This window comes from Lagopus leucura, unplaced genomic scaffold (assembly GCF_019238085.1).
Source record: "Lagopus leucura isolate 7727_CA_CO unplaced genomic scaffold, USGS_WTPT01 Super-Scaffold_100035, whole genome shotgun sequence".
Lineage (NCBI taxonomy): Eukaryota > Metazoa > Chordata > Aves > Galliformes > Phasianidae > Lagopus > Lagopus leucura.
In genome coordinates, this window is record NW_024962284.1 from 2168194 (window position 1) to 2187420 (window position 19227).

General features: G+C 36.9%; 1 long non-coding RNA gene across 1 annotated transcript; it reads left to right on the forward strand.

Moving 5' to 3' along the window:
• The first annotated feature begins 1 nt into the window (after nucleotide 1).
• Nucleotides 2–18417, forward strand: LOC122186244. Its single transcript, XR_006181099.1, has 3 exons — nucleotides 2–38; nucleotides 6921–6983; nucleotides 18346–18417. It is a non-coding gene; the product is annotated as an uncharacterized LOC122186244 (long non-coding RNA).
• The last annotated feature ends 810 nt before the right edge of the window (nucleotides 18418–19227 follow it).

Sequence of the window (19227 nt, forward strand, 5' to 3'; positions counted from 1 at the left end):
AGGAAGCAGCTGAGAAAGCAGAAAAGCAGCAGGCTACGGTGAGTGAGTCTCTGTCCCTTTTCCAATTTTTGAGTTCTTTCCTTCTGTCTTTTTTAAAATTCCTTCTAATATAGAGATTTTGTCATCATCTCAAATTTGTTTACATGTAAAAAGAAAATCTTAGGTTTGAAATATGTATTAGTACTCTATAGAGTACTATACATATAGAGTCAGAAGAAAGGAGTGGAGAACATTCATATGTTCGGAAAAACTAATATGTTGGTCTAATTTCTGTGAGCTTTAGGAGTATTTACCCAGTATCTTGGAGATTTGGGCCCAAGTCCTTATGCCAGTGAAATACCTCATGTCTTACCTGTACCAGAGTACACTGTCATATTGCCATTGCCATTTATTTAATTGCTACTGATTGTAGTATATAGTATAGTATGTATAGTTGTGTATTTGACACTGATCTCATTATCACTAGAAAAAAGTATTAATTCAAAGCATGAATAGCCAAATTTTGCTATTGCAGGAGGAAAAAAAGGATCATTCTTTGTTTAATTCTTCAGTATAAACATGAACATGTTCTTATGTTGGTCAGTGGTGTTCTTACAGCATGAACATAAGTTGACTAGATAATATCCAGAGATTCCTTCAGACCTCAAGTGTTCTGTGATTCTCATTGTGGACTTGTAAACAATCTGCTAGAAGGTTTTTATAGATGTATTTTTAGTTTCACATTGTGTAATCACTGGTGTATTTGGTAATATTTTATTGGTTTTCAGACTCAATAAACGAGAGTGCTCCTGAGACAGATTTAAAATGAATTACATAATTCAGTGAATATTTGGAAATGCCTTCTTTTTCCTTCGCGTGCCTTTTGTGTGACTTTATGTCCTTGGTATGCAGCATACGAGCTCGTTATTTTAATCATTATTTTAAATCTGTGATTCTGTGAAGTATTTTTGATTTAAGAACTGAAAATATTGCTATTGAATGTAATGAATGTCTGCAATGTGTTTAGTAAGAAAGGAGATCTTTGTTTCAATTCATTAGTTGACGCAAGGTGAACAGTCATGATGATCAAACATGTTAGGTGCATGATTAGGTTAGACGTTAGGTGCATGATTTAGATTCTTAGTATCTAAAGCAGATTCTAGTGTCTTAGGCAGCTGTCACAGTGCACTGCTACTAGCACTCTCAGGTTCCCGTGAGAGTATTGCCATCAAATAGTGGGATCTGAGGGTTAGTGGAACACACAAGTACTCCCTTGATATGCAGTTGGGATGCAAGAAGGAGCTGGCTGGATTCTGGAGCTGGGAAGGCAAATGGTCCCTCTATTTGGACTTGAGCATTGATGTCACAAATGTCAAACAGAAATAGCCATCCAGTGTTGAATTATGATTTATGTGGGTCATGTTATACTTGGGTTATAAACAGATATATGTAGTCTCTTTCCCTTTGTTAATCAGAAATTAGAAGTGTAAAGGTAACGTTTTACCAGTTCCTTTGTCTCCCACAAAGTATTATTACTAGATTTTTAATACATGTAGGCTTAATGAGTGAATAAAAGCTCTCTTCTATTCTTGAGGGGAAAAAATAAATATTATGCTGTACTGAACTTAAAAAGAATGAGCTATACTTGGATCTTTCTCAATAGTCAGGCCAGAGTGTGTATAGAAATCACAGTCTACACTTGTAAGAGTTTTCTCCTTAAGAAAGTTATATTGTCCTGAAATAAAGGAATGAAACCACGTTCACTCTCTTGGATATATAATCAGAACAGGCTATTCCAACATTGTCTTAATTGTCTTTTTACAGATACATTGACAAATTCTTGCTAGCTTTTGTGCTCAGCAAATTTTAGCCCTGCAAATTAAATGTGGAAAACGTATTTTGTCATTTAGTCTCTGTATTCCATCTTGAGATTGAGATGAACTCAGCTGTGGGTTAAATAAATCTCAGCTATAGCAGACAGATTATTGGCTCTGTTCTTCATGACATAGTACTGTCTTTTTAACTTGAGCACTGGTGCCTTGCACAAATTCAGCCCCCAAAATAGTGCTTTGGAAGAGCATAAAACAACAGAAACATAACAAAACCAGCAAAAAAAATAAGACACGAGGAAGAAAAATCACTGAGTTAATAATAGAACTGAACTTGGAGTGTTGCCATGCAGTTAGAGAAACTGAATTCTTAAACTGTATTCTTAAAGTTGCCAATAATAGAATACTTAATAGGCCACTGATTTTAAGGAAGGCTGCGATGAATCCTTGGTTTGTGACACTTATTTCCATGTGCCTGAGGGTAAAATGTGCATGTTCACAAATAATGAGACTGAATGAATATTCCAAAATCGCTTTGGGGTCCTTGGATGAAAGCTACAATAGAGATAAATATTATTACTGTCACACACGGTTACTTTACACCCAATTTCTCCCATATTTCTGAAAACAATATGAATTTTGTAAGGTCTAGTGTTACTTTGAGGCAAGTGTAGCTTGAGTTTAATTCTAATTTAATGAATTATGTTTAATTCTAATAAAGTTTAAGCACGCTTTATCCTACAGGATTTGGTGAATTAAGTCTGTATTTTTTTATCTGAATAAATAAGCATAAGGTTACATTTCTCAGCACCATGTGCACTAAATGCTATGGAGGGGTTGCAAACACATAGCCCTTTGGTTCTCTTGCATAAAGCAATGTATACAGACGCTAATGTTTGTGTTCAACAGGGAACAACTGTGAGATGGTGATGTCTGTTACGTAAAAGCGAAGTGTATGCAAGAGGATGAGGATTCTGTTTCTCCCAAGTAGTGAAGAAACAGAATTCAGTTTGGAGGACTGATTTTTACAGCTGCTAACAGAGAAGTGGAAAACAATGCATGTGTGTAACTTTTTCAGTGAACTGTTTCTTCTTTTTCAGTGAACTTGAATACAGAAGATAGTAGTGATTCTTGCTTCTGCCTTAGGTTAACAGGATCTTGAGAGCTTTTTGAAGGCTGGCTGTTCATTTGACTGTGTTTCATACTAACCACTTGTATTTTTGCAAGTAGCTACTATTTCAGGAAGTCACCTTGAGTCTGTGAAGTTGGTTCCCATAAATTTCTGGACTGCTTTAGATGAGTGAGAGGGTAAAGAACGAAGCAGGGAAATTATGATAGGGGCTGGAAGGGGAAAAAAGAAAAAAACAAAACAGTGAAACTAGGGTAGGCAGGCTAATTTTAGACAGCCTTTTCCGTTTTGCTCCTGCTGCTATCTGACATCATGGTAATAGATTTTAGGAAGGTGTGGTGATGGGGTTGTTTGACAATATAATTATTCTACAGCCTGTCAAAATGAAGGAGAAAATATGTCTGCAGAAAATCCCGCTGTGATTTGTTAGAAAATAAAAACAATATGATTAATTGGATATCAGTATGGATAAGGATGTTCTTAGTAATAAGGCACAAATATAACACTCAGGATTAAATTAGGATAAAGTAGATAGAGATATCTATCACCAAACAAGAGTCCTAACAAATATTACAAACTCATAAGAGGATAGGATGTCCATTTCATTCCAACATGTTTTGTTTATTAACAGTTCTTGTGACAAAGTCGTAAATGCCTCTACAACAAAAGCGTTCCTTCATTAAACTACAGCTTAAAATTGAAGAGGTTTTTTTTTTTTTGTAAGGAACCCTAGCAGACAGGATATGTTTAGCTTTGGTTTCAGAAATATTGGACGCTTTGTAGATTATTCTCTCCTTTTAGCAAATGATAGAATATTTTCTATGTTTTATAGTTTCAGTCACTTTCTCCGGCTTTTAGAATCATTTTCTACGTAGTAATTTGAAAATAAGACCATGAAAGTCAGTGTTGAGTATGCTAGGTCTACTTAGTCAATGGTGTCAGTGAATGTATTTCAGTCCCACCTTAACTGTTCTGACGTTAGTCCTGAGCGATGCTGATGATGTCTGTAGGTAAGCAATAAGTGCATAGCTGAGCTCTGGCTGTGCACTAATGACTTTGCTGGTATTCCTCCACTTTTTGTCCATGGTAAATAACTAATATCTGTCTCATAGAATTAGATCACAGCCATCTGCTAAAGCACTTTGTATTTCAGTGGGGAAATATCTAATTTCAACATTTCAAGGTCACACACTGTGAGTAAAGGCTACTGGGTGGAAACTGTTGCCTTTAATAAATGTAATGAGCTCTGAAGCACTCAAAGCTCTGAGTACCTTGGATGTCTGTGTTCAGAGTACCTTGGATGTCTGTGTCCAGGAGACAGAAGCAATGTCTGTGCTAAATACTGAAAAGTTCATTCTGAGAACCACCAATACATTTTCATTATGTGTTTTCATAATTACTGCTAGATAGTGATTAAAGACTTTCCTACAGTAGGAAAGAGCTGAAAGTCAAACAAGAACAAAGAGCAGATAGAAAGTGGAAAAGCTGCAGAAAGATTCATAGTTATTATTTCATTTAGCATACCTCTCTTCTAACAAAGAAAAGCGCTCAAAAGCTTACTATGCTAGGAGGATCTGGAGGATGAAAGCAGAACTTGTACTCTTCTTGAAAGCAGTTTATGCACTGTTGTCATTTGTGCTCTAAACTCCACTTCTCAACTTGAGATTCTGAAGCGCTGTGTGGTCCATTACTATGCCCTAACATTAGGACTGAGTAAAACCATCACACGAATTGCTGGTTAAATTAACAGCCCTGTGGTGTCTGTCAGTGGTTTATGGGCAGGTTTGGCCCAGTTCAGTGACTTGAAGGGCAGAGGGATTTGTGAATCCATGCCTCTGGAGTGGGGAAACAGGGGACCCCAAATAATTAAAAACAATGGCAAGGATCCGAGGAGAAACAAACTAATTCACTAAATGTAGCATTGGAATGCAAGATAACACTATAATACAATATAATTAGAATTGAAGCTAATAAACCAAATATAGTGGGAGAGAAAATGTTTGAGAACTGAAGGCGTCACCAAAACGCTGAGGTGAGATGGGCAGTTGGGTTGAGCAGCAGGAAGGAGAGCTGAAGAAAAAGGGAACATCAGATGACCTTGCCGGGGGTTATATCTCCTCTCTGAATGCAAAGTCCTCTGGGGTATGTAGCTCTTCTGTTCTAGACAGGTGCCCAGAACTGGAGCATTAATTCTTTAACTCCCAGTGCACTACATGATGTTATGATGTGGAATAATAAACCATAAATCCATGATGGATGTCATAAAAATATCTTCTCCAGAAAAGATTGTTAGTTTCAGATTTTGTATGGAGAGCACACAGTCAACAAACCCAGTGCCATACCTTTTTCAGTATTTCATCTATATTTGGACATAGGATGTGCTTTCAGGAGACATTAACGTTATTATGAGAGGATTAGTGCTGAGAACCAGAATGCTCTTTAACGAAGAAGCTGTCAGTATTCAGTGGTAACTTGCAAATCTTTTGAACAGCAAGAAGTACACTACTTCTTAATTTTCAGTTTTCAGTCAATCATAAACTTCTACTTTGATTGTGGCCTCAATTTATTGTTATGCAAAAATGTTTCATTTATTATACAGTGTATGTAAATTGAATTCATTTATAGATGTGATCTCTAGGCAAGTACTGAGTATACTCATTTTCCTCTACAGAATGATCCTCAGTAGTATCTACGGGGAATTAGTATTTCCCTTAACCAAATCATTAGACAAAATCTGGGAAGGATTTTGGAAGTCCTACTATATCTATCGGTTGATATTTGTCTCATGTACCCCATACAGATGTTCTTAAGTTAAGCTTGTGCTCTCTCATCTATCTTTTGATGTTGATAAGAGCAGTGTCAAGCCCAGTAATGTTTTCTTCAAGTAATGGCATCTACCTACTTTTTTTCTTCTTTCTTAACAAGTCTACAGCAATGTCAGGTAAACTATAGTTTCCCATGAGTGTGGGCAGTACTTATATCATAGATGGAGAGAAAAACACATGGGGCACTGGGTGTACAGGAATGAGAATTTAGTGAATTGTAGGTGGATGCTTATGGATGAAAGCACTGTGCTAATTTAATGCTAGTTGTTACAATTAAAACATTCTTTTTCCAATTAAGTTTTTTAAGTCTGGAGGAAAACTCATTCCTAAGTGAAACTTAGATGTGTAAAAAATAGTTTTAAAACTGCTTACTGAACTAAGATTGAGAGTGTTACCTTCCAGGACAAATCTTACATATGAATAAGACAAAAGATTCAACTGCTTCCATGTATAAATTAGGCTTTATTCCACAGGTAAATCTGATGGAAATTGTCAGTCTCACCTCCTCAGGACCAATAGCTGTTAGAAACCTGTTATGATAGATTTGGTATCTTAGAGGGTTCAAAAATTATAAGCTAATAGTTTTTATACAAATCCTTACCTCTGAGGATCACTTTGGACTTCACTAGAAAAACAAACACTATATCGACTAGTACAGAAGTAAAGTGAGGGTTTTTTTTAATTTTCTCTCAGTTCTGAGTTTCTCACCAAGTAAAGTGTATCAATTTTCAGATTTATCAGGTTATTCAGAGCTGTAACCTATACCTACATCTCCTGGTGCAGCAGTAGCTTTCTATGATATGTTGTTTTTACGCATGGTTTATTTGTTTTTTTTTTTTCTTTGAAGGCTGTGAATAAGGTTAAAAGAAAAGAAAAAAAAAGTTCACGGTGGTGAGATGTGCTGGTACAGGCTGCCCAGAGAGGCTGTGGATGCCCCATTCCTGGAGGTGTTCAAGACCAGGTTAAACGGGGCTGTCCTGGGCAGCCTGGTCTGCTGCCAGATCTGGAGGGTGGTGGCTCTGCCCATGGCAGAGGAGTTGGAATTCAGTGATCCTCTGGGTCCCTTCTAGTCTAAGTCATTCTATGATTTTGTGATGTTTAGCTACCTTTCAGAAACTCAGCTTTTTTTTTTTTCTTTTTTTCTTTTTCCACCTGTAGATTAACTTTTTGAAGACTGAAATGGAAAGAAAGAGCAAAATGATCCGTGCCCTCCAAAACGAGGTAAGAAGAATGCTTAAGTGTTGGCAATACATACGTGAAGTCAGTTGAAAAGAGGTTTCAGAAGTTGACTGTGTCCTGGTTTGGGTTGGGAAACAGTTTTTTTCCTAGTAGCAGGTGTGGTGCTCTGCTTTGGATTTAGGATGTGAGTAATGTTGATAATGCACTGATGCTTTAGTTGTTGAATATATCCACATCTACCTAAAATGAGTGGTCAATGAAGATTCTCAGCAGTCCTTTGATTCAAAACATGAGTAACTTGATGGGGATGTCAACAGATGTACTGCTTCACTTCTTCATCCAGAACAAAAAATAATTCATGGTGAAACTATGGGGGACCATCGGTGAGATGAGTTTTGCTCCATCAGAAATGCATACAGGTTAGTGGAGTGCCAAGAAGTCACTGTTGCAGATGATGCTCTGAGTGAGGCACAGAGGTATTGTCAATGCTCCCACCTTGTAAATTAAAAGAATGTAAAGAAATGTTCAGTGATTCATGGATCACAGTATCTCCTGTGACAATGACAGTCCCAAATGGTATGATAGTAGCCTGTGTTGGCCTGCCTCACTGCAGACACTGGGATTTGGGAGTTTGAGGATTTATTAGTGCATATGCCCCATAGTGTATTTTATGAACCAGTTGTACATTGATTTTCTAGGCCCCTTCCTGATACCAAACACCTCCACAACTTATATTATCAAATTCCATCTTACTGCACTGTTTAACTTGATTATTTTTAATAGTTTTTCCTGATCTCCTCCTCTCAGCAGGTTTTTCTCAGTTGTTCCCTGTAGTCTTAGTTTTATTGGGTTTATTCAGGGCTTTGGGAATTTCTGATACAGTGTTTTTGAACAGCTTCTAGGCTGTTTGTATGGTTTTCTTGTTTGCCTGACTGTTCCTTTGAGAACTTCTTACTATATGCCTTATATTTAACACAGTACTTGTTCATGAAATTGAATTCTGTATACAGGCTTTATGTCGGTGTTGCTCTCCTGCTACCCTTGTACTCATTATTGCTCTTAACTAGCAGTTGCACTTATTGTCTGCCATGAATTCCCTGCAAGCTCAGCCCAAGAAAATGCACGAGGAAAAAAAACAGCAGTCAAAAACTGCAGTAGCTGTGCAGCTTCTTTCTCTCATGGTCTTTGTGGTGGTTGTGGTGGTGTGATTGTCAGGCACTAAGTGCACCTTCAGCTTGACTGGGATCTCTATTTACTACACTATGTGAAGATAATGATTTTTTTTTTCCTAGCTTGTAAAATGATTGGAGAATAGATAAAAGCTCAGGGAAAACATGTAAGTTGACATTCATAGTATCGTAAATGTTTTAGGGGTATTTCTCATAAGTACATATTTATGTCTCTGATGTCTCTGTCATTCTGATTCTCTCCATTTTCACTAAAGTGCTTTGACTACAAAATAGAGAAGGTGCACAGGCATGATATGAGCCGTAGAGTGAGCAGTTTCTGGATTTCTGCAATAGATGTTATTTGGAGCATCTGTGCAATTGGTGCTTCTCGCAAAGCCCACGTTCTTTAGTCAACTAAATTTGCCTTGGGATAAATTTGGTTTGAGAGAATTGCATTGCCCTTCTGTGCATCAGTTAGTGTGTGAGAAAGGAACGAATGGTTATCCCTACCTAATGGCTCTTTATAGAATCTCTGCACTACGTGGTCAGTTCCCTATATGCCCACTAACAGCTTTTCTGGAATGTCAGTAATTGATATAGGCCTTTTCAACAAGGACCTCATATTTTGTTAATTAGATTGACAAAATGAATTGTACTTTTTTGAGGAAACATTGTTTATCTGTGCCTTTTCTCCAATCATTGAATATGCAGTATGGTTATACAAAACCTGTTTGTAAGAGTAAATATGATGTACATTTAATGGATATTGCTTCTATGTAATTTTAAAGGCTTTGTGTTCGTACAAATAGAGGTGCATAGCATAAATGAAATTCCATTCACAGCTACTGTTGCCCCTCTTTCAAAAATAGTGCATTTTATTTAATAGCCCTCTGTTTGTATTGGCAAATATTGAATGCAGCAATCTCAGATTCCCCAGTAACTATACAAATAATTCCCCATTTTTTTTCCATCCTTTCAGTACATGCCCTATTGCCATTCATCTTGACAATTCAGAGATAAGAATAAACAACAGCAGCTTTCCAGCTGAACATAGCAGCTGTGCTGTAGCATATGAAGAGAAGCCAATGTACAGAAATGTAAATTTCAGGCTATTCAGGACTTTGTAAAAAAAATTAATAATAATAATAAACATTTGTGTGGAGGGGAAAAAAAAAGTGCTATATACAATACATAGTGTTGTCTAAAAATTCCTCTGTTAGAGGTCCTTAAATGTTTCCTGAAAAAATCTGTAAGACCTCCAGCTGATGTGTGCTTGTATATAATTTCCTTGAGATAAAGAACAAGGTAGGGATTTCTCCCAAAACATAATAAATGGTATCATTAACTATATTCTGTACCAAGAAGTAGCAAAACGTTATTCAGCTCTGTCACATGGATGCTGCAAGTGCCACTCATTAGACAAAAGATATCTGTATTAAAAAATAAAAAATAATACTCTTATTTAAATAATGTTATTACAGTGTGGGTAGAGAAGATAATATCTGTGGGCAAGGTGTTTTATTATGACTGTGTATACTTACTTTAAAGTGTGTTAATGTCTTTACATGTACTATTTTACCATAGCCCCATGTATTTATTAAGCTGGCACAGTGGTTTATATCAGGCAGTATATTTCTTGGCTGTTCAGGCTGTGACAGTATTTTGAAAAACATGTATTACGTAAAAGACAAAGTAGTACAGGCAGTACAAAGCAAATCAGGAGCAGAAGATGAATTTGATAGCTCCCAGTAATACGTATTCTTCCTGCTAAGAAGCATTGTTTCAAATAAGTACCTTGCAAGCAATGGTTTGGTATTACTCATATATAAACTGTGGTTATAGCTTTAGTATTAAGTAAATCATCCTAAAATGATTTTTCTTCAGTCTTCCTGTGTATAGCTGTACTAATAGAAAATAAAGTCAAGGCATTTTGAAGTCCCTGATCTATTGAGAATTTCATGCTCTGCAGGGTGAATTCAATTGAACTGCACTGAAAGATGGTGGGGTGAAAAAATTGTAGTAAAGCAGAAATGAAATTTTAAGGCTTTGATGCTTGGCACTATTCTATAAAGGAGGACATTTTATTTCTTCTGTCTTTGTACTCTGGAGATAAGATGAACTCTTATCCTGTGAATTTTGTAAGTATAAAAATCTGTTCCCATGCAGAAGGAAGGTGAGTCAAGCTTCATTTCCTCTTTGGATGCTGTATAGGTTCTCCAGTTCAGAAGAAATCATCCATAAGTACCAGAGGCAGCGGCACTGCCAAAGAAAACCTACATAAGCAGGAAGAATACAGAAGCAGTTTTTGACAGCAGGCAGTTAAAGGCTTTTGAATCTTCATTTGAGGGTTAAAAAAAATATATTCTTTTTTCCTTCCAAAATTAATGACTGACATTTTTTCAGTGATTTGTACAGAAAATGGAAAGTTGGAAATGCTGTTTAATCAGTCAAACTGGGAAAGAAATGTGCTGATCCAATTTATTCTTGTGATGCAGATGAGTGGAAACGTTGGCTTTTAGCACCGTGATGTTAAAATTGCCTACTGGGAAGACCACTTCAAAGGGAGTAACAATGATCTGTGTCATTAAAAGTAGGACATACACTGATAATGGAAAAAATTAGTAAAAAAAAATTAGTGCCAAACTATTCTTTAGCTCTGAAAAGAGTACACCGTATTTTAGAGTATAATAATTATAAAGACAGAAAAACCCCCAAACGAATCATATTTTGTTGTAATATTAAAAATAGAATAGAATGTAAAGATTCCTACTGCACTTTGCAGTGCTCTGAATATCTTAGTTACGTTGAAGTGGAGGTGGGAGAAGGGGGCAGCCATCTCTTTCCTGCTGTGCAGATTTTGTTCTATTTTAGCATGAAAACATTTGCTGGATTGATATCAAAGTCACTGATGTTAGGATTTTAATGTCTGTATTCTATCCAGTAAAATAGCAATCATCATATATACAACTTTCTCATTTATCTGATGACGGAAAATTCCTTAGCCCTGCATTGCAGGTATTGACCACAGTCAGCAGGTGAGATGGATGTTCTGATCTCTGTTATTAGGTTGAGTAGAAGTTTTTCTGTCAAGTGGTCTGAAATTTTGTTATGGAATTGGTTTGTAACTAAGTGTGAGATTGAGTGTATAAAGCATATTGTGTGCTTGGATAACTGAAGTGTTCGACGTGTTGTCCTTCTTAATATAATGCAGAAATGCGTTGATGTGTTTGAACACAACCTCTGCTGATAATCTACCTCAGATCACATGTAATTTAACCATAATTCCTCTTCAGCTTGGCTAAACATCAAAGATGAATCAAGTCATCAACATGGAAGAAATGCAGAAGTTTTATCCACCAAGAGAATTACGTTTTGTAGTAATCATTTCAAAGAATGTTTTATTGTCACTGCCCATGTGTCAGATCCTTTTGAAAATAGTTCTCGTTCTAAGAAAATGTTGACTTCATGACATGAAATTATTTACCACTGTAGGGCACAACTCCAAATCTTGCTGAAGCTCTCTCTTAATTTGGAGATAGGCACTCAACTCCCTGTCTACAGCATTTGTAATTTGTATTGTATTTTTTGTAATCTATTTTGCATCTATTTATTGTATCTATTTGTAATGATGTGAATTCATTCACAGATGACCAGGCAGAGGCCCATTCCAAATGTTCTTGGCAAAATGATATCCCATGTCCTCTTGACTGCTTAGGCTCACTTAAAAGTACTGGGAAAGTTTGTCTGCAATTTTTGTTACTTTTTTGCATCTGTCATGGTAATCTTTAATAGCCTAAGGTCAGAATTTCACTGAAGTACATATATTTTTTACTTTTTTTCTGGAAATATTTTTTTTATATTTATATGTTACTTGCTCCTATAAAGCAATTAATTTGAACTGCACTGGAATGATTTTCACTATGGCCATTAACAGTTCAGTATGATCGACCTGTATATGTTGTTTCACTTAACTAAAAAAAGAGCAAACTTTTTGGGGGGATCCTGAAAGCACAGTCCAATTTAAGTTAGATTATTCTTATTTCTTTTTCCTTGCCAAGAGGAAGAATCCTAGCAGAAAAAATTTCAGGAAGGAATAGTGTTAATGATTCACAAAACGTCATTGTTGTCCTCTGAATTCTCGCTGAATGAATTCTAGGAAATATTGAGAGGTTAATGGAGCTTTGGCTAGAGTTCTATGCCAGTGGAGTAAGAATACCCCTGCCTATGCAAATTGTCCGAAGCTTACATTTGTGTTATGAAGTGAAATGTTCACTGATCAATTGCACACTGGTTACAGGGAGGATGGTCACCCTGCCAATGCAACCTGGCCACTTCAATGCCAGGAAGATCTCACATCAGCTGTATACTTTGTGCTTTATTTTTTTGTTTGCACGTAACTTATGGCAGTAGATTGGTACCTTGATTTTCATAACAAGGCATAAGTAAATGTGAACCCAGTTGTATTGCATCTATTTCAAAGATTAAGCCAGTGTTGCATTGCTTCTTGGTAGGAACCCCATTCCTGCAAGAAGTCTCACCTTTCTAATCTTGTTGTACTGGTGGCAGCATCTGAGTAGTATGTTACGATGTAAAATAATAGTTTAAAAAATACTGGAACATCCTAACATACAAATTATTGTATTTATTGTACTTCTGAAAATCACTTTGTATTCTTTAAGTGAGGACACACCATACCTGGACAGGGGCAAGGAGCTCTTATCTAGTGTTTATTATCTAGGCATAGAGGTGGGCATAGGATGGTGGAAAATGTGTTTAATTTGCAAATCAATCCGGTAGAACAGCCCCAGGGGTATTTATTTCCCAATTGAAAGACACTGTGGTAACAGCTCTGAAACCATGGATGTACGTTCTCAATATTTTCAGATTCTATTTGTAGACTGCTGCTTAAAAAAAAAATAAACATACTGGCTGAAAGTTCTGTAACAGCAAGACTCAGGGCATTGCTACTGAGAGAATTCACGAGACAGAGCCTATGAATATTAAAGTGATCTTGAGTGATATGGTTCTGCAGAGAGCAGCATACCTGTATGCCTTAGTGATATCCTGCCCTCCTCCTTTCATATCTATGTCACTTATGCTCTAGGACAGATATTGGCAATTCTAAGATGCAAATGTGCAAGGATCTAAGAGGTGCTTAATGCAGTATTTCACCTCCTGCTGATGGTACAGGAGGGAAAAGAGGCTGTAGGGCTGAATGTAACCACTGTGACCCTTCATTCTTGCAGTGAGAGAGAGCCTGGTTCTTTGGAAGTAAGAAATGCATTTAGTTTTTCATTTTCTTTATCTCGATAGGGCTGTCAGTGGACTTTTAATTCTCTTTTCCTCCTAACCTGTAGCTCACAGCAGTTTTAGCTTCTTTTCACCCTTCTTGTCAAACTTATGAGAGAGAGGATCTTCAGGGCAGATATCTACCTAAGGAGGGGCTCTGCTTTACTGGTTCCACGAATGTCTCTGGAGCACTCCTGCAACTCTGCCAAAGGGAATGTTTAAAGAGTAGTCAGGGCTCTGCTGTAGATAATCCTGCATTGAAAAGGCAGTTACCCCATTTGAGATTCATGTCCTGTTAAATGGGATTCTGCATTCAACACACTGCTGTGTTTTTAATTAAAACTTAGAAAGAATTAGAAATTTGAGCTAGCAGCAGGACATCAGCTGTGAAAGTCCATTTGAAATGACTGGGAAGGTCTGATTGAAAATTACATCAAATTACATCTGTCCAATGTGTACCTCTTTGTATCATTTTTTCGTATTGAATTATCTTTACTCAGGGATAAGGAAAATACATGACCCTGGTCTCTTGAAATTGCAAAGGAGAAAATACACTGAGGAAAAAAATAGTTGGTCCTGTGCACTGGTTTTATTATTGTAACAGGAGAATTCACTCGAAGTGATAAGAGGGTGAGGGAACTTTTTTTCATTTAGCTATTTAAAACATTCGCCAAAAAGACTGCACGCACTGTTATTTGACACTGTTTTGTAATCTTATAAATGGTACTAATACAAAAACTTGTTTTTGTTTTTGTTTTTCTAAAATCAGTAGTTATTTTATTGTTCTTTGTTTTTTTGGTCTTGTTGCTTGTGGTGATGCATGTTCGTAAACTCTGTCTGAATATTAACATTTAGATGTGTGTTTTAGTGAGTCTAAAACGTCATCAAATTTCACTTATTTCAGATAGAAGTAACGGCTTTGGATTAGGGAAGGCTGCAGCAAAGCAGAGTGTAAGTTTTTTTTCCTAAAAACCCTCAGACAGTAGAGTACAGGAAACTCAGTTTATCTGTCTTAGAAAAATGAAGGGCTGAGTAGACCTAGCTGGGATTAAAGCTTTCACCCTGTTTTGTGCTATATCAAACAGTTTTTCATCATCTTGAAAATATAAAGCTAATATCCAAGCCAAAATGGATTCCAGTATATTCTGATATCAAATACTGTCAGATATTTAATTTTGGTTAGTTGCTGCAATCTGATTTTCCCTCAAAAGGGCACAGAGAGCAATTTTGTTTAACAGGAAATGGCAAAGAGTATTCATCTTGGCAATTGGCTCTGGCACTCTCACTGAGTACAGTCCAGAGCTTTTTATTGTTTAGGAGTGTATTTTGTTGTGTTGGTTTCATTTGGGTTTTGTTGTTGTTGCTTTTGTTGATGGTTTTTATAGAATGTCCATAATAGAGAAAGGCTGCAGTGATGAGCTGGCGCTTAGAATGAGCTCATATGTGCTATTCGTCAAAGGGAGGCAGAGCCAAATATATCTTGCATACAACAAACTATTGCTGTCAGACCTCAGATAAAATGTCTGAAGTGAATTGCGTAGAATAATTTTCTGAGGGAAAGTGATTATTCTTTGCTTGAACATGTTCTGTCCTCGTGCTTCAGAAGTCTAGTAGGCAAAGGAAACTTGCCTTGAATTAATGATGTCAAAGTTGTACAGTTTGTTCATCCACAGCTGATGTCCTGCTGCTATCTCAGAGATAATATAGGTGCTATATATTACAAAATGTCAGCATCAGAATATTAAACCAATCCTCTAGGTGGCTAGAGGTCAACATGACCTTTTATGATGGTGTCACTGCATCAGTGGACAAGAGAAGAGCCACTGATGTCACCTATCTGGACTTCGTAAAGCCTTTGGCAGACTACCCCACAACATCCTTCTCTCCAAAATAGAGAGAGATGAATTTGATGGGCAGACTGTTCAACAGATGAAGAACTGGCTGCAGGATTGAGTCCAGAGAGCAGTGGTCAATGACTTCATGTCTGGATGCAGATTGATGATGAGTTGTGTCCCACAGGGACTAGTGCTGGGACTAGTACTCTTTAATATCTTCATCAGTGGCATCAATGGTGGAGTCGAGTGCACTCTCAACAAGTTTGCTGATATCACCAAGCTGTGAGGTGCGATTAGCACACCAGAGGGACAGGATGCCATCCAGAAGGACCCAGTCAGGCTTGAGCAGTGGGCCCAGGTGAACCTCATGAGGTTCAACAAATCCAAATGGAAGGACTTTGAGGCAGCCCTCACTACCAATGCAAGCTGGGGGATGAAAGGATTGAACTCAGCCCTGCAGAGCAAGGCCTGGGGATACTGGTGAATGGGAAGCTGGATATGAGCCTGCAGTGTGCCCTCACAGCCCAGACAGCCGACCTTATCCTGGGCTGTATCAAAAGAAGTGTGGCCAGGGAGGAGGGCATATAGTGAAAAGCACAAGATGCATCTATCTGATGATTTTAATATGATTTGGCAGGAAATGAAGGAGTGAACACTGCCTGTACGTAAGTGTTTCTATTGAGCTTTTAAGTTCTTAGTTTATACTTTTAAGTCTCTAAAGTCTTCTAATGGTCTGGATGGAAATTAAAAAGAAACATAGCGCCAAAAAACCCTATCACTCCTTTTAGCCATTATGTATTGGTATTGTAGGATAAAGTTGTTGAAGTAAAGAGACCTGAATTTTATTGAGATACAAGGTAGTAAAATTTTCCAGTGGCAATGGAAAGGAAGAACCATTAGTTTCCTAACAATTCTTAGGCATGAGCTATTTTTCTTCCTTCTCTCCTTCTCTGGAGAGGTGATGTATTTAGTCTGCATTGGTAGGGATCACTGCTTTTGTGAGAACATGGCTATGTCTTTTAACTTGTTTGGAAAAAACCTGTAAGATCATGAAGTCCAACCCCAACTCATCCTCACCATGCCAACTGACCACGTCTCTCATTTGGAATATCATGGTATCCTTTCTGTAAATATAAAAGACCATATCTAATTAAAATCATTACTGTACATCATTTTAAGACAGTCCATTGAAGACATGGTTACTTAATTCATTCTTTAACTGTACTGGGTTTTAAGCTTGAAATGTCTGAGATCTTTTCTGTTAAAGCAATTTAAAACATATATGATGTTTTAAACAAATTAAAAATGTCAAGTTAAACTTAGCTTTTTGTTATTATTTGAATAGGAAAATAAGATCTATCATCTTGAATTCTTGACTAAGACTTAAGCGTGAGATCTTATACTGTGACTTGCTATGCATTTTTAACCTAAAAATCTTTGATTGAATTCATTTTGAATAGTCCCTTTCTAGCAAATCTATGGGACATATACATGAGAACACACCTCATTTGGCAATGTTCACAATGAGAATCAAATGCTTCTCTTTACATTTTTACAGGCTCTTATTGGTATACTTCATGTGCTGCTGTAAAACAAACAAACAAACAAAAAACCAATATTAGTCAGGAGGCAAAGCTGTACTTAGTAGCAACATGTAATTTCCTAAGTACTAAAAAAGAACTCCAACATTTAACAGAAGTTGTCAACTCCCTCTGGCAAGCTCCAAATTTTTATGCTCCTAGTAACTGTGACCTTTAAATGCCTGCATTTGACCTTACCAAACCTCATCGGGTTTTCATGGGCCCACTTTTCCAGCCTGTGTCCCTCTGGATGGCTTCTCTTCCTTCCAATCATGTCTTGAGTTAATGCAGAGCCTCTGCAAAACTGTGCGTATAGAGGTTAATTATGAATACTTTAATAGTATTAACGGAAGTATTTCTTACGGCACCTTTCACTTGGCAAAAGGAATAGAAGGGAATAAAAATGCAAAGATTGCACCTCACCCTTAGAACCATTGACAGATTATAGGGGAATTGGAGAATAATGGATGCAGTTTAGCAAAACAGAGATGATCTGAATTTCTAGATTAACTAAGCACACTTTCCTAGTGAGATAGAGCCTTTGGCACATCTGTTTGTCCATCAACCCAAGAAATGATGTTGACTTTTTATGTGAGTCCAGTTACATCTGATGTGTGATTACATTACACTCTATCTCTTTGTATTTACCCCTTGTGAGAAATAGCTGGGCTGAATGTAGTTCATCTGATTGGGATTTTTTTTATAATTTACTTTTGATCACTTGGCATCTGCTATCTAACTTTCTTAGCATAGAATCTAGTCCTGTGTTTCAATGTTGGTTAATGCAAGAAGGTGTTCCTCTGGAGCCCCAGCTCCCACATCCTTATTAAAGAACAAAATTCATTCAAACATGAGGCTTATGAGAATATTTGTTGTCCTTCCCTTCATGTGCAGCATTTTGCACATCAGTTTTTATGCAAGGCAGAGTCTGGATTGTCTTACTGCAAGTAATGCCCAAATGGCTTTTTGTTTTGCAACACAAAGCTGTGGATGCACGTGTCATCTTGAAAAGATTTTTCTGCAGCACTGTGCACAGTGCTCACATACAGTTATTTGGCCTTTAAAAGGCTTTGATTACTTGCCCTTTTAAATTGGGAAGTTTAATCAAAAGTTCCCATGCATTTCTTCACCTTGGCTAAGCGTGGACATCTTTGACTCAATTGCTACAGTGATTTAGTAAAAATGATATTGAGCTAAGCACTGAAGTCAGGTAAATATTAAAGTGTTCTGTTGTTTTTGTTTTTTTCTCCTGCCTTTCTACCTCAGCATATCCAATCTAGGTTACCTGCAGTTGCTGGTATGGTTTGAAATCTGTGTGCATTCCTCTTTCTGCCAAAGCATGTTTTAATACAAAGCTGTAGGCTTTCAGAATTTTCTATGGTGCAGCTACTGTCTTTCATTATGTACGTCTCTTCCAGTCATTTGAAGATGTTGTTCATGTATGAAATAAAACCAGATTGATAAAATATTCAAAAGTTCACTCAAAATGTCACTAAGTCTCAGTAATAAAACAACTTTTTTTTTCCCTCAGAACAAAAGCCTCAAAAACAAGCTCCTGTCAGGAAACAAACTTTGTGGTATTCATGCAGAAGAGGTAAGGAAGGTTCCTCTCTATTCTGAACTTAACATATCCAGAAGAACTTTCTGTCAAACTCTTTGATACTGAGGTTTTGGCATAGGTGATATATTGAGTATGTGCAATGAGTGTTTATAAAGCACACATCTGATCTGAACGTCTGTGACTTCACTAGTGGCAACTCAAATATGTTAGCAGTCTGTAAACCAAGGTGTTAGGCCTATACAGTAGAAGTTGGGAACGGTTATTTAGTGTACGTATAGCTCTCTGAGTATAGATTATGGTCTGTAACAGATGTTAAACTGATTTTCATTCCCTGCTCCTTCATGCCTGGAATAAGACAGGAGAAGCTAAATGCCTTCTTAAAGTAATTCATAAAGATTTGAAAGGTTTATTACTATTGATCCCTGTAATTTTCCATTATTTCAAGGAAAAAGTGTCATATTATAAAATATTCCCTCTACAGAAACACTTACAGCAAAGATAAGTGATGATACAACCCCCCATTATTTCAAACACCTAAATGCCCAAGTAACTGTATTAAATGGAGCATTCCTTTGGCTATTTACCTTTTCATGAGAGTGGTTATTACTGTATATAAATATCTCTTCTCACATGGATTTCATCTGCACAAATAAATACCAGAATCGAAAAGAAGCGTAACACTTCTTTATTAAAATTCTCATTGTTAAGGTCAGTCATAATTTCTTCAAAGACTGCATTTAAAAGTAAACAGTAAAACATATGAGGTCAAAGCAGTGACTTGTATTAGCTAATTAGCCTCACTGAAGATCTGCAAACACTCTGAGAAATCCTTAACAGTAGGAAATAATGGAT